At 39.0% G+C, this 9,946-nt stretch overlaps 1 pseudogene; it reads right to left on the minus strand.

The window, feature by feature from the left end:
* Positions 1-3,100: 3,100 nt before the first annotated feature.
* LOC134368046 (NADH dehydrogenase [ubiquinone] 1 alpha subcomplex subunit 10, mitochondrial-like) lies at positions 3,101-4,150 on the minus strand (annotated as a pseudogene).
* Positions 4,151-9,946: the final 5,796 nt, after the last annotated feature.

Consider the following 9,946-nt stretch of genomic DNA (forward strand, 5'->3'; position numbering starts at 1 on the left):
GATGTTTAGTCATTGTGGCAGGGGATTTCATGGTCCACTGGTTCAACACTATTGTCTGGCTAGGATGCTGCTGGGGTTGCCAATTTGGTATGGCTGCCTCAGTGTCTGCTCGGTTGCCCACTAGTGCCTTGGGTGCGTGGTCACCTCGGGTCTTGGGCTTCTTCAGAGAGGCACCTCTCTGGTCAGCATGCTCTCAGCCAGGCTGCGGATGGAGTCAGGTGGCAGTGGCGAGACCTACCCACTGGGCCACGTGCTGGCACTGCAGGGCATGTTATCTCTGTGAATCTTCCACTTCTCTGGCTGGGCACCTCTCTCATCCGTGTGCACTCAGCTAGGCTGGGGATGGAGTTGGGCGGCGGTGGTGAGGCCTACCTGCTGGGTCATGCGCTGGAACTGCAGGGCATGTGGTCTCTGCAAATCTTCTGCTTCTCTTGCTGGGCGCCTCTCTGATCAGCACACACTCGGCCAGGTCCCAGCCTCTTTTAACCATCATTTTACTGACTTCTTCTGTGAGTTCAACTTTATTAGATTCCACATGTAAGTGAGATCATGTGATACTTTCTTTCTGTGCCTGGCTCATTTCACTTAGCGTAATGCCCTCCAGATTCATAGATGTTGTTGCAAATGACAGAATATGCCCTCTCCCCCACCCCAATTTTTATAGGCTGAGTCATATTGCATTTTGCATATATACCTCTTTTTCTTTTTCCATTCATCTGTTGACGGACACTTAGGTTGTTTCCATGTCCTGGCTGTTGTAAATGATGCTGCAGTGAACATGGGAGCATAGCTATCCCTTTGACATGTTGATTTCAGTTCCTTTCAATATACATCCAGAAGTGGAATTAATAGGTCATATGGTAGTTCTATTTTTAGTTTTTTGAGGACCTTCCATATTGTTTTCCATAATGGCTGTACTAATTTACATTCCCATCAACAATGCAAAGAATGTGTAAGAGTTTCCTTTACTCTGCATCTTCTCCAACACTTACCTTTCATCTTTTTGATAAAAGTCATTCGAACAGGTGTGAGGTGATACCTCATTGTTTTAATTTTAATTTTAATTTCCCTAATGAATCCCTAATGATTAGTGAGGCTGGGCATTTTTTCTCATGCACCTGTTGACCATTCATATGCCGTCTTTTGAGAAATGTCTTTTCATGTCTTCTATCCATTTTTTTGTCAGGTTATTTGTTTTCTTGCTATTTAAGTTGCTTGTGTTCCTTATATATTTTGAATATTAACCCCTGATCAGATGCCTGATTTGCAAATGTTTTCACCCATTCTGTAGGTCTCTCTGTGCTTTTTTAATGTCTTATTTTGCTGTGCACAAGCTTTTTAATTTGATATTCCAATTTTCCATTTTTCCTTTTGTTGCCTGGGCATTCAGGGTCATATCCAGAAAAAATCATTGCCCAGATGAATGGCATTAAGCTTTTCCCCTATGTTTTCTTCTAGTAGTTTTACAGTATTAAGTCTTATGTCCAAATCTTTAATTCATTTTGAGTTGGTTTTTGTACATGGTGTGATAAGGGTGTAATTTCATTCTTCTGCATGTGGATATCCAGTTTTCCCAACAACATTTACTGAAGAGACCGTCCTTTCCATATTGTGTATTCTTGACATCTTTGTCAAAAATCAGTTGGCTGTAAATGTGTGGGTTTATTTCTGGGTTTTCTGTCTTGTACCATTGGTCTATGTGTCTATATTTAAAGCACTACCATGCTTTTATGATATGTTTGGAAATCCGGGAGTGTGATGCCTCCAGCTTCATTCTTTCTGCTCAAGAGTGAGTTGGCTATTTGGGGTCTTTTCTGTTTCCGTGTAAATGTAAGGATAGTTTTTTTCAATTTCTGTGAAAAACGACACTGGAATTTTGATAGGCACTGCATTGAATCTGTAGGTCTCTTTGGGTAGTATGGGCATTTTAATAATATTAATTCTTCCATTCCATGAATGAGGAATATTTTGCCATGTATTTCTGTTTTCATTAAGATATTTCATCAGTGAGTTGCAGTTTGCACTATACAGGTCTTCTACCTCCTTGGTTAAATTTACAAAGAAGTATTTAATTATTTTGTTCATTTTGTTGCTGTTGTAAATGAGAATGTTTCTGTAATTTTCTTTGTGGCTAGCTTGTAATTAGTGTATAGAAATGCTACTGATTTTTGCATGCTGACTTTGTATTCAGTAACTTTACTGATTGTGTTTATCTGTTCGAACAGATTTTTAGTGGAGTCTTGAGGGTTTTCTATATACAAGATCATGTTGCCCATAAATAAAGGTGATTTTACTTCTTCCTTTCCTATTAGGTGCCTTTTATTCCTTTATCTTGCCTCATATCTTTGGTTAGGACTTCCAGGAGGGGTGAAAGTGGGCACACTTGTCTAGACTCTGATCTTAGAGAAAAAGCTTTTGCCTTTTCACCATTGAGAATGATGTTAGCCACAGGTCCATCATTTATGGTCTTTATTGTGTTGAGGTGTGTTCCCTCTATACCTAATCTGTTGAGAGTTTTTTTATTGCAAAACGGTGTTGAATTTTGTCAATTTTTTTTGCATCTATTGAGATAACTTTTGTTTTTAATTTTGTTAATTTGGTGTATCTCATTTACTGATTTGCACATGTTGAACCATCCTTGCATCCCAGGGATAAATCCCACTTGGTCATGGTGAATAGTTCTTCATTTATTCATTTATTTATTTATTTATCCACAGAAGTGGTTTTATTTCTCAAAATCTGAAGAAATAATGTTCAAAACCTGCATGACACAGAGCCACTGTGGGGAAAAAATATGCTTGTAGTGAGAGCCTTCTTTCATAGTAGACCCACTTTTTCTTTCCCAGTGATAATTATGAATCATTCCAAAATAAAGTAAGGAGGTTCCCAAACCTTTTACATGGAAGTTGTTTCCTCCAACTCCATTAACTATACTGCAGGGCACATTGCTTTTTGCTAGGCCATTTCTTCTACCATGCAATTTTTGGATCACTTGCTTTTTCTCCTCCTAATTTTAAAGCTACGTGGGTCAATGACAGTCAGGCAGACCAGAGCCTCTTTGTCATCAGGATGCAGCTGGCATGCAGGGCAGCCCGCTCTCTCAGATCTGCCTGTCGTCCATGTTGGCATTGTACTCAGGGCAGTACTTGCTGCTTGGCAGCCTCTGAATTTATGGAAGACTTGGTGACTCTGATGAGTTCCAATTGTGATTTCTGGAAGAAAGGGATGGTCGTGTAATTCAGCACCTACAACTTATTCTGAGCCAGCATTTGCAGATGGTGAAAAGTTCAATAATCCTGCTTGAGCTAAGGCCCCTTGTCATACCTGAGGTATTCAATGTCTTCTACCACCTTTTCTGCATCTTGAGCTTCCCTTGCACCATACTGGAAAACCTCACATTTTTCACTCATTGCCGGGAGGAAGGTTTTTGTATAGGCCTTCCTGATGCCCTGAAGATAGGCAGAGGTGATCTTCATCTCATGTAGATTTCCTTTCTTCTGAATGTAACTCTGGACCTCTGGAATGGGCACATTGATGTAGATCACCACATGGAGAGGCAGGCATCCGCAGATAGTGACCTTCTTCACCTCATTGTGGTGGTCCACACACTGCTTGCAGATGAACCCCTGGTTGTACATGGCCTCCAGGAAAACAAAGTCAGTGAAGATGGAGGGCTCCAACACAACAACTTGTCCTGTTCTTAGCAAGTGTTCTAAGGCATCTTTATACTGCGGGAGGCACCTGGTGTACAGCAAGGACTGCAGGCGGTAGCTGTTACCATCATTAATCTTTGGGTCATCATAAAATTTCTCCAAACTACAGTTGCCACTAAACTCTATGTTAAGCGGCTTTCATTCTTTTGTAGTGCTGTCTGTATAATGTACCCCAGCTTCAGGAAAGTGCTCTAAGCCAAGATTCTCTGCTATTTCTTTTGCAAGCTAGCCTTTCCAGAGCTTATATTGCCATCTACAGTTATCACTTTGCTGTACTCTGTCAGTTTTTTGGTTGTTTTTTTCACCAAGTATGAACACCAAAGGTCCATACCACAGCCTCATACACTGGTATGAATTCTTCCCACATGCTGGGCACCTGACAAGAGGGTCTGCACAGACATGGACACAAGGGACAGTCTCAGGAGCCTCGAGGCCATAGTTATTTGTTGGGCTCTGGTTCAAGGACTGGAGTGACTCTTATAATGTGTTCTTGAATTCAGTTTCTTAATATTTTGTTGAAGATTTTTGCATTTATGTTCACCGTGAATATTGGCCTGTAATTTTCATTTTTTGTAGAGTCCTTGACTGGTATTGCTGACAGGGCAATTCTAGCCTTATAAAATGAGTTTGGAAGTATTTTCTCTACTTTGGTTACTTGGAAGAGTTTGAGAAGAATTGGTATTAGTTCTTTCTTATTAATGTTTGGTAGAATCCAGCATTGAAACAGTCTGGTCCTGGGCTGGTTTTTGGTGGAAGACATCTTATTACTGACTCAAACACCTTACTCATTATTGGTTTGTTCAGATTTTTCATTTCTTCATGATTCCTTCTTCATAGGTTGTATGTGTCCAGGAATTTATCCATTTCTAGTAGGTTCTTCAATTTGTTGGTATATACATTTTCATAGAAATTTCTCATGGTCCTTTGTATTTCAGTGGTATCAGTTGTAATGCATACTCTTTCATTTCTGATTTTATTTATTTGAGTAGAGTCTTTTTTCTAATCAAGCTTGTCTATTTTGTTTATCTTTTCAAAAAACAATGCTCTTTCTTGATGATTTTTTTCTAGTCTCTATTTTAGTTATTTCTGCTCTGCTCTTTGTTATCCTCTTTCTTCTGCTATCCTTGGGTTTAGTTTGGTTTTTTTTTTTTGTTGTTGTTGTTGTTGTTTCTGTTGTTTTTCTAATCCCTTGAGCAGTAACATTAGATAGATTGATTTTGTGGCCTAATATATGACCTATCCTGGACTATGTTTTCTGTGCACTTGAGAAAATGTATATGCTGCAGTTTGGGGATGGAATGTTCTCTGTATATGTTTGTTAGATCCATTTGGACATAAAATCAGTAACGAAACATTGGACTTGAATTGGACTTAAGAGTGGTTTTCAATTGTTCCCTAAAGTTTGTGATAGAGCCATTGCACCCTTGTCAACAAAGTTGGATTATTCTCCAGCCCGTGTGACAGGGGAAAACTTCAGGGTTTATAGTCTTTCAAATATGTTATCCTAAGTCTAGGGACTTAGCATATGCACACGGTATGTTCTTTCTATTGGAGTGGGCAAAATTGTTATCTGTGGTGGTCCTTTTGTCCTTACCAAGCCAAGTTCAACCCTTTCCCCTTGTCCTAGTAAGAGGTGTATTAACTGATAAGGATCTAGGAGCTCAGGTGCATAGATTCGCCCCTCAAAGTATACTGAATTGTTTAATAAATGTTTCTCTATCTGTACTAGGATTTGGGAAGCCTCTAAGTGCATTGCAGAAGTTGGTCTCAGACCAGGATCAAGAGGCAACTTGTGTTTGAGGTGTGGGGTAGTCATCAGGATCTACTTGAGAGTAAGCCAGTGAAAGTCTGGGTTTAATGGTAGTTTCTTTACCTAGCACCACATCATCTGATTTACTGAACCTTTGTTATTTAGTACAGCAAGTTCCCTTTATTGTTCTCTTTTATATGCAGCTCCTTGGCTAGCTGTCTCTCTGTCTTAATGGGTGTGTCTCAAGGTCTATATATAATATTGGGAAGGATGTTGTAGGATGCCTTTGATTTAACTGCACAAACCAGCTTCACTCTCCATGATAGCATTGTCAGTCATCATTTTATACTTCTTGTGACTTCAAAACTTGAACGTCCTTTCATGAGAAAAATTCTCACCAAATTAGGAATAGAAGGAATGTATCTCAACACAGTAAAGTCTATATATGACAAACCCACAGCTAACGTCATAATCAACATGGGAAAGTTGAAAGCTTTTCCTCTAAGATCCAAACCAAGATAAGGGTGCTGATTTTGCCCCTTCTATTCAACAAAGTACTGGAAGTCCTAGACAGAGCAATTAGGCAAAGGAAGGAAATAAAATGCATCCAAATTAGAAAGGAGGAAGTTGCATTGTCCCTGTTGGAGAAGACATGATCGTATATATAGAAACCCCTTAAGATTCCACACACACACACACACACACACACACACACACACCCCAAAAGTATTACAACTAATAAGTTCAGTAAACTGGCAGGTATGAATCAGCATGCCAAAAAAGGTAAGGGTTTTGTACACTAACAGTGAATTATCTGGAAAGGAATTGATGACAGCAATTCCATTTACAATAGCTACACAAAAACAAAATGCTTAGGAATAAACTTAAGCAAAGAAGTGGATAATCTCTACACCAAAAAGCGTAAAACATTGATGAAAGAAACTGAAAAAGACACAAATTAATGGAGACATATCTCACATTCATGGACTAGAATAATTAATAATTTTAACATGACCACACTATCAATAGTGATCTAAGGTAACAATGCAATCCATATCAAAATACCTATGACATTATTCACAGAAATAGACAAAAAATTTCCTAAAATTTGTAGGAAACCACAAAAAAACCAAAATAGCCAAGGTGATCTTGAACACAAGGAACAAAGCTGGAAGCATCACACTACCTGACTTCAAAATATACTGTGAAGCTGTAGTAACCAAAACAGTATGGTACTACCGTAAAACAGATGCACAGACCAACGGAATAGAATGGAGAACCGGAAATAAATCCACACATTTACAGCCAACTGGTTTTCAACAAAGGTGTCAAGAACACACAATGAGGAAGAGAGAGCCTCTTCAGTAAATGGTGATTGGAAAACTAGATATTCACATGCAGGTAAATGAAAATAGACTGTTATTTCACACCATATGCAAAACGCAACTCAAAGTGGATTAAAAGCTTTAATGTAGGACCTGAAACTATGAAACTACTAGAGAAATACATAGGGGAAAAGTTCCATGACATTGGCCTAGACAGTGATTTTTTGAATATGACACCAAAAGCACAGGCAACAAAAGCAAAAATAAACAAATGGGATGATATCAAACTGAAATGTGTCTGCACAGCAAAGATAAAAGATAAGAACAACAACAACAACAAAAAAATAAATTCAACAGAGTGAAGAGACAACCTGTAGAGTGGGAGAAAGTATTTTCAAACCATTCATTTGAGAAGGGGTTAATATCGAGTTTATTAGAAACTCAAACAATAAAATACAAATAAAACAAATAACCTGATTTTAAAAATGACTGAGCAGGGGGGAAAGGTGGCCAACTAGAAGAATCCACAGATTGTCTCTCCCACAAACACAGAGAATACTTCAAATACACAACTACAGTTGGATGAAAATAACTAAAGGACACAACTGGAGCACATCAAAGCAGTGCAGAAACTGAAGATAGCCAAGTAGAGAATGGAAGAAAATTTGTGGTCTCCAGCACCCCATCCCGCAACTGGGAGCAGCAAGGACATGGAGTAATTTTTGCCTGCAGTAGAGAAGTGAGCCAGCACAGCGCCATGGGCTGGTGGCCCAAGCCACAGGGAAATTGTGCTGCCCTTGTGGGCCATGCCTGGCATGGGGAATTGCTACAAGCCCATGCAACTGCATTGATCTGGGGAAGGAAGTCACACTGAGCCCCCTTCCACACAAAAAAACCCATGTCCTAGGGTGGTGCAGCAGTGGCTGCTTTGGGATCGGACCCAATGCCTGAACGCATTTTGCTATGGGGCCCAATAGCCCTGGCGTTTTCACAGTCCCCGGCCACCATCACTAGCTGGGTCACCAACACCCAAGTCCATATGGTATCCTGCACCCTGGGAACAGGCAACCCAGTGCAGTGAGGTGGACACCATCAGGACATAAGGGCGTGCTGGTGTGTCCACTTTCTGGAGCCAGAAATCCCACTACTTGGGGCCTTTGGCCACTCCTGGTGGCCCTGCCCACTTCAGCAAGCCCCCTTGTAATTTTCACAGCTGCTCAGAATCATTGTTCTTTTAAAGCCCTAAGAACCAAGCCCCCAGCCATCATTTATAATCCATGCACTGTGGCATATTCCTACAATCTAATCACCTCTTCAAGGACTCACCTTTCAATTACCACAATAGAATTTCCCACCATCAACAGTTACAGTGGAAATTAAGTTTTGGGGGGACATTCAATCCACGGCCGACCACATATTAGACCACAGGTCAAGTCCCAACAAATTTTTAAAAACTGAAATTATTTCAAGCATCCTTTCAGAACACAATGGAAGAAAACTAGAAATCAATAACAAGTGAATCTTTGAAAACTATATGAATACATGGAAATTAAACAATAAGATCCTGAATGACCTATGGGTCAAAGAAGAAATAAAGCAGGAAATTAAAAAACATTCTTGAAACAAATGAATGTAAAGGCATATCATACAAAAACCTATGGGATATTGCAAAAGCAGTACTAAGAGGGAAGTTTACAGCAGTAAGTGCTTACATGAAAAGAATAGAAAGACTTCAAATAAATGACCTAACATTACACCTCAAAGAATTAGAAAAACAAGAACAATCCAATCTCCAAATTAGCATACAGAAATAATAATAAAGATTAGAGCTGAACTAAATGAAACAGAGGCAAAAAATACAGTACAAAAGATTAATGAATCAAAAATCTGGTGTTTTGAGAACATAAAAATATTGACAAACTGTTAGCTAGACTAATGAAGAAATAAAGAGAGAAGACCCCAGTAACAAAAATCAGAAATGAAAAAGGAGACATGGAGAAATTACAACTGATACCACAGAAATGCAGAGTCATTAGAGACTATTATGAACAACTATACAGCAACAAATTTGAAAATCAGGACAAAATGGATAAATTTATGGACACATGCAAACTACCAAGACTTAACCAAGAAGAAATAGAAAACCTCAACAGACTAATAATGAGAGATGAGATTGAAGCAGTAATCAGTGTTCCAACAAGGAAAAGCCTGGAACTGGATGTCTCCAACTGCTGAATTCTACTAAACTTTTAAAGAAGAATTAATACCACTTCTTTTCAAACTATACCACAAAAATCAAAACAGAGGCCATTCTCCCAAACTCTTTCTATGAAGCCAGCATGACTCTGATACCAAAATCAGACAAAGCATGATGAGAAAAGAAAACTACAGGCAAACATCCTTGATGAACATAGATGTGAAAATTCTCAACAAAATACTGAGAAACAGAATCCAACAGCACATCAAAAAGAAGTGGGACTCATTCCAACGATGCAAGGATGGTTCCACATATGCAAATCAGTAAGTGTGATACATCACATCAACAAAATGAAGGACAAAAACAATATGATCATCTCAATAGACACAGAGAAAGCATTTGACAATATTTGACATCCCTTCATGATAGAGACTCTCAACAGATTAGTCATAGATGGAAAGTACCTCAACACAGTAAGAGCCATACATGACAGACTCACAGCTAACGCCATCCTGAATGGAGAAAAGCAGCTTTTTCTTTAAAAATGGGAACAAGACAAGGATGCCACTTTCACCACTCCTATTCAATATAATATCATAAGTTCTAGCCAGAGCAACCAGGCAAGAGAAAGAAAAGGGCATCCAAATTGGAAAAGACAAAGTCAAATTGTCCCTGTTTGCAGATGACATGATCTTACATATAGAAGAACCTAAAGACTCCACCAAAAAGCAACTAGAGCTGATGAACAAATTCAGTAAAGTTGCAGGATGCAACTTTATTTTGATCAATATACCAAAATCAGTAAGTAGCATTTCTATACTCCAACAACAACCTAGCAGAAAATTAAATCAAGGAAGCAAGAACATTTACAATAGGTGCCAAGAAAATAAAGTATCTAGAAATAAATTCAACCTAGGAGATGAAAGACCTCTACAATGAAAACTAGAAAACACTGATAAGA

The sequence above is a fragment of the Cynocephalus volans genome, chromosome X, assembly GCF_027409185.1.
Source record: "Cynocephalus volans isolate mCynVol1 chromosome X, mCynVol1.pri, whole genome shotgun sequence".
NCBI classification, from domain to species: Eukaryota; Metazoa; Chordata; class Mammalia; order Dermoptera; family Cynocephalidae; genus Cynocephalus; species Cynocephalus volans.